Genomic DNA, 9537 nt, shown 5'->3' with positions numbered 1-9537 from the left:
ACATAAAACTTACACTACACTGTTCCGATACATACGGGAAACATACACAAGTACACTGCAGGACCGTTGGTTTCCCCCAAAAGAAAAAAGAAAAGAAACACACTGAAGTTAAATGAGCTCGGGCTCATGCAAAGATGAGATGTGAACTCACAACCCTCCTTCACGAAAGTGTGACACCTCTAATGCGACAAAAACAAAAGACTAGTACAATAAAACACAAATACACAACACACACTGAGTGCACATACCTTCATCAGGACCTGAAATAAAATATATACAAATAAATGTGGTCATCTTGCAGCTTTGGTAAGGAGCACTCCTCCTGGAGACTCGGAACTTGGTTACGGTCATGACCTCGCTGGGAAGGGAGGCTGGCAATGTTATCTCACCCGCAAGGACAAACAAACATTACATCAGAGCTTCCCCATACAGTTGAGTTCTCAAGTATATGGCATCTGTCGCTCGCTCTCGCCCTTCTTATCAGCTGGGCGAACATTCCTTCATAAATACAGACAACTTATAGGCTCATTCTTGGCTTTCTCTAATCGCAAACATTATTTCACTTACTTCCTTGCATTCTCATGTTAACAAATAGGTTTCAATGCCGGGGCCACCTATAAGGCCATTCAAATATAATGGAGTCATGTCTCTAAACTCTTATCTCTTGACTCTTCAATCCAGGGTTCATACCATATCTATGCCCAGGAGAAACTTGATGTAAATACTTAGATGATCCTCAATATCACAATGTTGGGGACATCTGCACTGATCAGAACTGCATCTGAAATCCATGCAATAAAAATAACATGCAAACCTACATTTATGCCGCCCACTATTCCAGTAAAGGTCTCCCATTTGATCTTATAGAACTGCCCCGGTCCCTTCCTTTTAAAGATCATATTACAGCAAGATACTACACTGATTACCCGAGAAATAACATGATATAACAAACATTGAACAATACCATATCCAACCTAACTCCCTCATAACCAACACAAAAATGTCTAATATAAGAAACTATACACTTCCTAAACATGCAAAGTCCTGAGTGAAAATCATACTCACCTTAAGGGCTAATAGTTACTATGCGAAGCTAATCCTGTCCCCAATCCATGCAATAATAAAGTCTGCCCAAACTTATCTTGTTATGTTGACCTCACCGATCCTCTGTTGTGGACACACTGATGCATTTAACCAGCCATCACTCCGTTGCTGTCACTGGCAAACAGTCCTTGGTTCTGCTTCTGCTTGACCGTGTTGAGGCTGAAGATCTGCTGCTAGCCGCACTTGTTGTCTTCTCTACACCTACAACACAATAAGTTAAATTGTACAAGATGCACCTTTTCAATACAAGATATGTTGTTGATTAAAATTACAACCACCGGGCGAGTTGGCCGTGCGCGTAGAGGCGTGCGGCTGTGAGCTTGCATCCGGGAGATAGTAGGTTTGAATCCCACTATCGGCAGCCCTGAAAATGGTTTTCCGTGGTTTCCCATTTTCACACCAGGCAAATGCTGGGGCTGTACCTTAATTAAGGCCACGGCCGCTTCCTTCCAACTCCTAGGCCTTTCCTATCCCATCGTCGCCATAAGACCTATCTGTGTCGGTGCGACGTAAAGCCCCTAGCAAAAAAAAAAATTACAACCTCATTTATTAAATGGTACTGATTTCAACATCCATACCATTTAATAAATGAGGTTGTAATTTTAATCAACAACATATCTTGTATTGAAAAGTTGGATCTTGTACAATTTAACTTATTGTTTTGTAATCTCTATTCAATACGGACCAAACATGAAATTCTTGACTTCTCTACACCTGTTAACTGCACCTGGATATGCAGTTAAACGTCTGCTTGCATACGTTGATCACTCCTATGCGTATATCGCGCTAACTGCAAGGAGGTACATAATTAAACGTCTATCCTCATCTTTGACTTTCTCTCCTCACTTAAACGCAGCATTAGGGCTTCTAAATTTCCTAACCATGGAAAGTTATGTAGCAAAGTTTTATGCTCAACTGCACACTATCTCCTAGTGGCTGCCTATTTACTGTTTTGGTCTTAGTTCAAATGAGCTATCCTCTTTGGCTATGCTTACAAATACTTGTATTATCTACCAAACATAGTCCCCGCTATCGACTAATTTCATAGCTCCAGACTCGGCATAACTGATTCCTATCCCACACAAGATAGCATCACAGATGCTAATTATTACTCGTACTGCTTTCTTTGTTCTTAATAATCATAAAGGTCGCGATCTAGTTTCCACATGACTGATTTTTCACAGCATGCGACTTTGACCAAATAGAGAATGAGTTTCACATATCAAAGCACTGTTCTTTAGATACTGATCACTTTATGATCCAGCCTCTCTGTGGCTGACGTGCATCTCGCACCTTCAAAAGAGTAGAATGACCCCCTCTTCACTCGGAGCTCACTATTTCTTAGGCCATCCAGACAAGCCACACCAAGAAAATCACCGAGATACACACTTCAAACCCACTTGACTTCTTTGTGTGGAGCAGACATAGTTCCCATGGCCTTGCCACAAACGTTGTATTATTGAAGGCAATGATAACTAAGAGTTGCATGTCACGACATTCAGAAAATTATGCTTGATTTTACTATCATTTTATATTTCCTGAATTTTGTTTGCGGACGAAAATACAGTCTATGTTTCCAAGCTTGTCAACCCTGCATTCTGCTGCCTTTCTTTTTAGTGAACTGGAATAGGTGATTCCCGTGAGAGCATCCCGAGTAGTTTCATCTCTTACCGGATTTCTTGACTCTCTCACACAGAGTACCACACCCTATCAGTCAGTCAGTCAGTAATGATCTGCATTTAGGACAGTCGCCCAGGTGGCAGATTCAATATTTGTTGTTTTCCTAGCCTTTTCTTAAATGATTTCAAAGAAATTGGATATTTATTGAACATCTCCCTTGGTAAGTTGTTCCAATCCCTAACTCCCCTTCCTATAAACGAATATTTGGCCCAATTTGTTCTCTTGAATTCCAACTTTATCTTCATATTCTGATCTTTCCTACTTTTAAAGACTTATTCATCTACCAATGTTATTCTATGCCATCTCTCCAGTGACAGCTCAGAACATACCACATACACGAGCAGCTCGTCTACTTTCTTCCATGTCTTCCCAGCCCAAACTTTGCAACATTTTTGTAACGCTACTCTTTTGTCGGAAATCACCCAGAACAAATCGAGCTGCTTTTCATTGGATTTTTTCCAGTTCTTGAAACAAGTAATCCTGGTGAGAGTCCCATACACTGGAACCATACTCTAGTTGGGGTCTTACCAGAGGCTTATATGCCCTCTCATTTACATCTTTACTACAACCCCTAATTACTCTCATAATCATGTGCAGAGATCTGTATCCTTTATTTACAATCCCATTTATGTGATTACCCCAATGAAGATCTTTCCTTATGTTAACACATAGATATTTACAGTGATCTCCATAAGGAACTTTCACCCCATCAACGCAGTAATTAAAACTGAGAGGACTTTTCTTATTTGTGAAACTCACAACCTGACTTTTAACCCCGTTTATCATCATACCATTGCCTGCTGCCAATTTTACAACATTTTTGAGGTCATGTTGCAGTTGCCCACAATCTTGTAACTTATTTATTACTCTATACAGAATAACATCATCTGCAAAAAGCCTTATCTCTGATTCCATTTCTTTACTCATATCATTTATATATATAAGAAAGCATAAAGGTCCAAAAATACTTCCTTGAGGAATTCCCCTCTTAATTATTACAGGGTCAGATAAACCTTCACCTACTCCAATTCTCTGAGATCTGTTTTCTAGAAATATAGCAACCCATTCAGACACTCTTTTGTCTAGTCCAATTGCACTCATTTTTGCTAGTAGACTCCTATCATCCACCCTATCAAATGCTTTAGACAGGTCAATCATGATACAGTCTTAATTGACCTCCTGAATCCAAGAAATCTGCTACATCTTGCTGAAATCCTACAAGTTGAGCTTCAGTAGAATAACCTTTCCTAAAACCAAATTGCCTTCTATCGAACCAGTTATTAATTTTGCAAACATGTCTAATGTAATCAGAAAGAATGCCTTCCCAAAGCTTACATGCAATGCATGTCAAACTTACTGGCCTGTAATTTTCAGCTTTATGTCTATCATCCTTTCCTTTATACACATGGCTACTATTGCAACTCTCCATTCATTCGGTATAACTCCTTCATGCAAACAATAATCATATAAGTACTTCAGATATGGTACTATATCCCAACCCATTGTCTTTAGTATATCCCCAGAAATCTTATCGATTCCAGCCGCTTTTCTAGTTTTCAACTTTTGTATCTTATTGTAAATGTCATTGTTATTAGATGTAAATTTTAATACTTCTTTAGCATTAGTCACCTCCTCTATCTGGACATTATCCTTGTAACCAGCAATCTTTACATACTGCTGACTGAATACTTCTGCCTTTTGAAGATCCCCACATACACACTCCCCTTGTTCATTAATGATTCCCTGAATGTCCTTCTTGGAACCTGTTTCTGCCTTGAAGTACGTATACATACCCTTCCATTTTTCACTAAAATTTGTATGACTACCAATTATGCTTGCCATCATGTTATCCTTAGCTGACTTCTTTGCTAAATTCAGTTCCCTAGTAAGTTCCTTCAATTTCTCCTTACTTCCACAGCCATTTCTAACTCTATTTCTTTCCAGTCTGCGCCTCCTTCTTAGTTTCTTTATTTCTCTATTATATTAAGGTTGGTCTTTGCCATTCCTTACCACCTTTTAAGGTACAAACCTTTTTTCACATTCCTCAACAATTGCTTTAAACTCATCCCAGAGTCTGTTTACATTTTTGTTTATCATTTTCCACTGATCATAATTACTTTTTAGAAACTGCCTCATGACTGATTTATCAGCCATCTGGTACTACCTAATAGTCCTACTTTAAGACCTTCCTTTCTATCACATTTATTTTTAACTATGACAAAAACTGCGTCATGATCACTAATACCATCTATTACTTCGGTTTCTCTATAGAGCTTATCTGGTTTTACCAGCATCACGTCCATGATATTCTTCCCTCTAGTTAGTTCCATCGCTTTCTGAATCAGCTGCCCTTCCTATATTAACTTATTTGCCATTTGTTGGTCATGCTTCCTGTCATTCGCATTACCTTTCCAGTTGACATTTGATAAATTCAGATCTCCCGCTACAATCACATTCCTTTCCATGTCGTTTCCCACATAACTGATTATCTTATCAAATAATTCTGAATCAGTGTCAGCACTACCCTTTTCCGGTCTGTACACTCCAAAGACATCAAGTTACCTATTATCTTTAGAAATGAGCCTTACGCCTAGAATTTCATGTTTGTCATCTTTAACTTTTTCGTAGCTTACAAATTCTTCTTTCACCAGAATGAATACCCCCCCTCGTACCATTCTTATCCTATGTCTACGATACACACTCCAGTTCCGTGAGAAAATTTCTGCATCCATTATATCATTTTTCAGCCATGTTTCTACTCCTATTACAATATCTGGCAAGTATATATCTATTCAATTACTTAGTTCTGTTCCTTTCTTTACAATACTTCGACAGTTCAACACTAACATTTTTATGTCATCCCTACTTGACTTCCAGATCCCTGTATCTGTATCACCGCTCCCTAGACCACCCCTTTTCCCTGAGTGTAGTTCCCTATAACCCTCCCAAACATATTTCCTAACTTATACGTACCACTGCGGTTTAAGTGAAGGCCATCTGAGCGCAGATCCCTATCTCCTAACCAACCATTAGGATCTAGAAATCTCACTCTCACAGTTTCCCACATACCCACTCTTTAGTCTTATTTAAATCTCTAATCACCCTCCAGTCAGTATCCCTCCTACACAGTACTCCACTGATAACAATCTCTGCTTCCTTAAACTGCACCTGTGCTGCATTTACCAGATTCCACACATCCCCAACTATGTTGGTACCTAATTCCTGGATAACACTCGACCCTGGTTCCCTTTCCTCCACACACTTTCCCCACATGTCTTAAAATGGAATCCCCTATGACCAGAGCCTCAACTGTACCCACCACAACTGATCCCCTCCCCTCCCCTCCTAGTCAGCCCTATATTTACTGACAGCTGCTGAAGCTACTTTCTCCTTTCTTTTATCCCTCCCATGACCCTGTTCCACCTGACTTTTCCGATCCTCTTCTCTACATTTCCCTTTCTTACCATTTCCATTCCTCTTATTTCCGCATGTCTCAACAACAATTCCCTGTTCCTCATCTTTCCTCTGTTGTTCTACCTGCAGTGACTCGTACCGATTTCTCACAGACGCCTGTCCTGAATTCTGATCCTGAATAGAGGCCTTTGCCTGCAGTCTCCTTCCCCTTAGAACATTAGACCACTTGTCTTCTACAATTTCCCCCTTTCCTTCCCATCCCTCTTTTACACCTACTGTATCCTGTACATTGTTTGAGGGAGGCCTATCTTCCTTCCTGTTTTCTGGGAGAATCTTAATTCCTCAAACTCTCCAACTCCTCCCTCATACTCCTTAATGCCTGGCCACATCCACAGTTCTTACGCTTGCATTCCTTAGCCATTCTTTATGGAAAAATGAAAATGAAAAGGAAAAATAAAATAATTATTATGTGCAAAAGAAATGAAGGGAAAGAAATATTGTCTAGGATAGTACACAAAGATTACATGACAATGAGGTAATTAATATACTACTACACTACAATACTACTTAGTTGTATTCTATTTTTCTCCTACAACACCCTAACAGGATAAAAACCGCTGTTAATTACTGAATACTGAAAGGAATATACAACAATTACACAATTCTAAACTGCAGTTAAGCTTATCCTAAATACGACAACAGAATTCTAGTAAGAGAGTTTCTACGGATATTTCTACTATAGGCCTAGTATACACAAATATTTTATAATAATAGAATAAGCACACTAATTTCTCATATATATTACTTATATACTACAGTACACTAGAATAATTTGTAAATTGCAATACCGTATGTTACTACTAAGCACAAACAGAAATGAAAATTACAAGTTTGAAATTTGCAAGAACTACTCAAAGATTACCAACAAAGCTAAATGCTGAGACAGATTATTATTAGTACTATTTTATCTTAGTATGCTCTATTAGATACGCAGGAAAGATACACACACAAAGATACACACGAATATACAGTAGCAGGCAAGATACGGTGCTATCTCAATATAGGTACCGTATTTACACTACAGTTATCAACTGAAATGTGGTTATATGATTTTTACAGCTGGTGTTACTATTATTTCTCCTACTACGCAGGACAGAGAATAAAAGTGTCCTTAAATGCTGAAAAATAGAGTTTGTCTACAATAATTTATCTCAAAACTGCACCGGGGGCTTGAACTGCAATATTATTGGGATATAGGAATTTGATTATTAACTTTCACTTGATGAATAAATGAAGGGTACAAAGTACAAAGTATGCAGGGAATACAGTAATCAGCTGTTTTTTTGTATTTGTTTACACAACTACCATGTGCATGTACTCTTGATCTCGTTGGAATGCAGCAACAATTGTCATCAATCCAAAGACTGTTGAGTATTATAAACCACTAGTACACACCTACAAAACAAAAGAAAGAGTGAGGTATAATTTATATCTTGTGTCACACAGATCGACAGTTTGTATTAACTATGTCGATACTGACAAGCATGGCTTCTGTACTAACACATTTAATTTTGAGTAATTTCATCAAAATTATGGCATACCTTATTTATAAACACCTTCCAAAATTTTCAAATCCTACCTTCTAAAATAATATATTTTGATCTGGGAACGCTGATCTTGCGGGCTTTAGGCAGGTGAAGACTAGTTTGAGTTACTGTTATTGTGTAGTGTGTCATTTGTATATGTACAGGCATCAAAAACATGCAGAATAATCATGTCTCTCAGTTGAGTTTTCATATAGATTCATTTATTTATTTATTTTGATCAGGCAAGGCAATCATGAACTCAGGAGATTCTCTATTAAAAAGTGATACCTTTACATACCAACAGTGCATTTGGGTGAGTGATAAGAATTTTACTTAATACATTATTACTATTGTTAAATTTTGTATACCGTACACCAGATTTTCTATTTGATGAGCTGCCACCGACAGAGTGACCAGAAAACATTTAGGTGAATTAGGTCTGAAATGGGTAGATGTTCCATATGTAATGAATGAGCTAGAGACCGAACCAGAGGTTGAAGAAACAGATTGACTTATGTAATACTGAAGCCCTCCAATAACTTGCTGCCTTCTAAACTTACATTTTCTGTTGGCAAAGTCAGTCAAATAAACTTGTAGCTAAGAAGGGACACATTAGTACATACTGGCTTTCTGAGGAGCACTATTTGTCCTCTGCTTCAAGAAATTAAGGATTTACTTTGATATACCTTAACCTCAGAAATTTAGAACTTTTCAAACACAAAATTATGAATATAAATGTTAAATAACTTATATTTTGTGAGATATTATATCAGTAGTGTAAGCAGCTCAAGAAGATACCAATGTAGGTTTTCATAATATTAATAGGACTACCAGTACATTTGGAATAAATACAGGGTAGGACTTTGTAAAAACTTCCATAGAAAAGTTGCAACTGTATCTTCTGTAGCCAATATGTATGGAACTACTCTGAACAAAACTGAAATTATTAATTACATGAATTCTCTGAAATGTCATTTGATTTTCTTTTTTTCCTTCTTAAATTTAACCTACAGAATTATTGCTCTCTTTATAACTTACACTGGTAACAAATTTCTAATTGGAGTTTTCAGTTTCATCCTTTTCCTTCATCAGTTACTTTACTGGATATTAACATAATTGGAAAGATTGAAATAGCCCTGTGAGTAAAAGAGCAAATTAAAGCTTTTATGTATTTTAAGGTAGAGTTAGTAGTTGGTATTGTTTGAAAACTAGATAGCTGAAAGCTCTCTGCTATGAAATCCATTTCTCATTAGAAGTTAAGGAAAGTCAGTATTATTGTGGTGATTTTCATTGGAATTTAAAACTAGACATTACCTGAACATATGGCCTCAAATTGTAGATAAACATCTACCAGTTAGCATTGTTAGCTACTGTACCTTAAAAAAAAAAAATCTTCAGCCACATGTTTCACTGTATTGAGCTTTAAAAAGTCTACTAGAGTTAGTACTCATCGCCATAAGACCTATCTGTGTCGGTGCGACATAATGCAACTAGCAAAAATAAAAACAAAAAACAAACAAACAAAAAAAAAGTTAGTATTGTATCTGTCCCGTAATTAGGAGGAGTAAGGTTTAAATTTCAAGGATATTTTCATATCAGTTCTATTTGGAACAATCCAAGCATTCAAGGACCTCTTCTCCAAATATAACTTCCAAATACTCCTTTTCACTTAGAGATGTGACTGATGTAATTTGTGCAGTTTCTATTGTGCAGAGTGATGCTGAGTAGTTTGCTTTAAAAAATATTTGTGAAT

This window comes from Anabrus simplex, chromosome 2 (genome assembly GCF_040414725.1).
Source record: "Anabrus simplex isolate iqAnaSimp1 chromosome 2, ASM4041472v1, whole genome shotgun sequence".
Classification (NCBI taxonomy): Eukaryota; Metazoa; Arthropoda; class Insecta; order Orthoptera; family Tettigoniidae; genus Anabrus; species Anabrus simplex.
Note: the sequence above shows the minus strand (reverse complement) of the source record.